The 3,127-nt window shown below is 43.4% G+C and overlaps 1 protein-coding gene across 1 annotated transcript in view; it reads right to left on the bottom strand.

Moving 5' to 3' along the window:
• The window catches only part of LOC101847461 (phosphatidylinositol 4-phosphate 5-kinase type-1 alpha), a gene marked incomplete at its 3' end in the record, with an annotated part of 93,375 nt that extends 91,178 nt beyond the window's left edge, over window positions 1-2,197 (bottom strand). The window contains 1 exon segment of the mRNA XM_013089914.2: window positions 1,514-2,197.
• Window positions 2,198-3,127: the final 930 nt, after the last annotated feature.

The raw sequence follows: 3,127 nt of genomic DNA, 5'->3' as shown, positions 1-3,127 counted from the left end.
CCCCCCCCCCCATTCCGGAGTCCCATACCTCGCGGCATTCAGACTTTGAATGAACTTTGGTGACCCCAACAACCGGTGCTCACACGATGCGGTACCTTGTGACTAAGGTGCACTGACCTGCCACGGCAGCGAACCCGACAAGACGCTCGTGTATAACTTTCTTTTCTTTTTTCTTTTTTCCAAAAGAGACAGCACTGGAATATTTATTTTCATGGTGGTACATTTAAAAAAAACAAAAAGCAAGGGCACTGCAAAAATTGCTGCGGTTAACCCTTTGATTTTAAGGGCATTACGGCAAATTGTAAAGGCACCAAGGCAAATTGCCGCGGTGCCGCTGTCTATTTCAAGCTCAGAAAGTGTTTAAGTTACTATCATATCAATGTTCTAGCACTCTTGGGGGCAAAGCAGTCCAACCCCAACAGAAAGCTGAATAGAAAACTGACTACGGAAATACGTAGCAAGTCTGAGAAAATCAAAAAGTGACTATAAAATGCATCCCAACTGACAGGCCACCCGGCAAGCCTTATCTAGGACTAGGCCAATCCTGTGGCCTAGGCCAATCCTGTGGCCTAGGGTATCACTCGTATCAAGAGTAACGTAACACTGCACTTGCACACACCATCAGATCTGTCTAAATCAAGATAAGAAGCCTGAACCAGATTTGGCCTAACAATCAACAAGTAGACTTGAACTACAGAACACATCCGGACTCTGTGGAGACAGGGAAGAGATTGTAATTGTAGAGATGAAGATGACAGATCATAGTTATATTAAGATGAGATGAGTAAGAGAACTTAGATTACTAATTAGATCTAGATTCTATGCCTACTTTTGTCTTAAATCTAGATCTAGTCTTAGAAAGTAGCTTTACTTCGATTTAGTTTGCGAGCTTAGCCCAAATGTTGGAAGGACTTCCGTAACGAGCGACCACCCAATCAAACACAATAAAGAAGAGGCCTAGACCTAACCCTACCCCTACCCTTACCCCTACCCCAAGCCCTCAATTCTGCTCCGACTCTGTCTCATAGTGGTCGCTCGTTATGGTCGGAAGTCCTCCCCAAGGGGGCCAAATGTTGAACTTGTTTGTACTCAGACTGGAACACATGTGTACAAGCGTGGTACATCCCAATCTTAATTCATGCATTGCGTGTAAGGTGTGACAGTGTAGTGTACTGTCTGTACTTGCAGTGTAGTCAACTAAAGTAATTGTCAATCTTGTGACTTGGGAGTTGTCCAGACACAGGCTTGATTGAGGGGTGGGTCTGCAACACTGCAGACTAAATCAATGAAGTAGAAGCAAAACACCCCAAGTACTCTTTCAAACCTTTGGTGAAATTATCCCATCACAGCATAAATGCAGATATAAGATACCAATACATTGAATTCTCACCTTCGACGTCATAATCATCAACACCATGACCGCTTAGGGCCTCCGAAACGTGCGACACACTGTCGGGCTGAGGCGCGGCAGCGGCCATTTTACACCCGTCTCCGCCTTCTTACTAGATTCTACTTCAGAAAACACAATTCAGGATGATCCTTGCATTTATACAAGTCGAAACGAACAATTATAGGATAAGCCTGCTACATTATGCACGTGTTCTGGGTGCATAAGAAGGATTATTTATAACAGTCGAGTGTCACAAAAGGGGTGGTCAGTTTTCGTTTGTATACACTACAGTGTCCGCTATGTTGATTTTTCTAGACTGCAGTAGCTCTTCGATATATGCGCATGCGTAAAAAGCCCAGGAAGTAGACTCGCTGAACTCCTTGCTTCCGCATTCCTCTTTAAAAAATTATTTTGTAATCTCCCTTCATTTACGGAACATAGAATATTGGTACAACTCTGAGTTACGCCCTCAAAAGTACATGAAAAAACTTTTAGGTCAACATACCGATAGGTGCGACGAAGAGAAAATCTAAAAATAGCAGTTTTCAACTGACGATAGCCACCAAAGGAAACTTCAGGTTCATCTGTGGCCAAGCAGTTGGGCTGCTGGACTTGCTGTGGCCGAGAAGGTCATGGATTTGAGTGCTTTTAGGACCATAATCAATATATTATGTTGGCTATTGTCAAAGTTACAGCCGAATGTTATGACGTTTAACTCTGTTAGCATTGTAAGCTGGTCACTTGGGACTAAGAGGCCAGGACCGTCTATTTTCTAAAGGACAGAACTAGGAATGGCGGAGATAGCTTTGGGAACTCCCGACGCCCAAACCACTCAGGTTCAAAGATATGTCACTTAGAGGGAGGATCGAACCTGGGTCATTTGCGCCGTAATCCAGGCAGGATTATGTATATTGAATAATTGCCTGGGAAAATTTGAGGGATTTTTTTGGTTTCATTATTTCTGACTCATGACAGTTGCTCTTCGATATTTTTGCTTGATTATTCCTGACACCTGTCAGTTTCTATGATCTTTGATTGACATTTATTTCGCTTGATTGTTCCTGACTCTTGTCAGTTTCTATCTTTGTTTGACATTTATTTTGCTTGATTATCCCTGACTCCTGTTGCATGCATCATGGTTGCTTTCTTTGGCTAGCTTGTTTGCTTGATTCATTCCTGACTCCTGTAATGTCAGTTGCAAACGTACGTAGACATTATAATTATTTTTTGCTTCATTGTACCTGATCCCTCTCGGTTGCTAACTGACAATACATTCAGCTGGTAGTGGTAGGGCTACAGGATTATTCCTGACTCTTTTAGTCCTCAGTTGCCGACTTTGGTGTTTTACTCGATTATTCCTGCAGGGATGGACATTTTCGTAAATTTACAGAAATCTGTAATTTTGATTTGTTCCGTCATTTTCCGCAAGTGGGACCTGACGTCATGTCTCCTTTCTCTTCTCAGACAGCGCTTCTCTCTCTCTCTCTCTCTCTCTCTCTCTCTCTCTGTGTGTGTGTGTGTGTGTGTTCCTAACTCTTTATCTCTCTCTGTCTCACATTCTCTCCCGTCTCTCCTTATCAACCCTACCCCCCACCCCTTCTCCCTCCCTCTCTCTGTGTTTTTCTGTCTGTCTGTCTCTCTTTGTCTGTCTGTCTCTCTGTCTTTGTCTCTGTCTCTGTCTGTCTGTCTGTCTGGCTGTCTGTCTGTCTGTCTGTCTGTCTGTCTGTCTGTCTGTCT

Source organism: Aplysia californica, unplaced genomic scaffold, assembly GCF_000002075.1.
Source record: "Aplysia californica isolate F4 #8 unplaced genomic scaffold, AplCal3.0 scaffold01078, whole genome shotgun sequence".
Taxonomy (NCBI): Eukaryota; Metazoa; Mollusca; class Gastropoda; order Aplysiida; family Aplysiidae; genus Aplysia; species Aplysia californica.
Note: the sequence above shows the minus strand (reverse complement) of the source record. Positions and strands in the feature narration are given on the sequence as shown.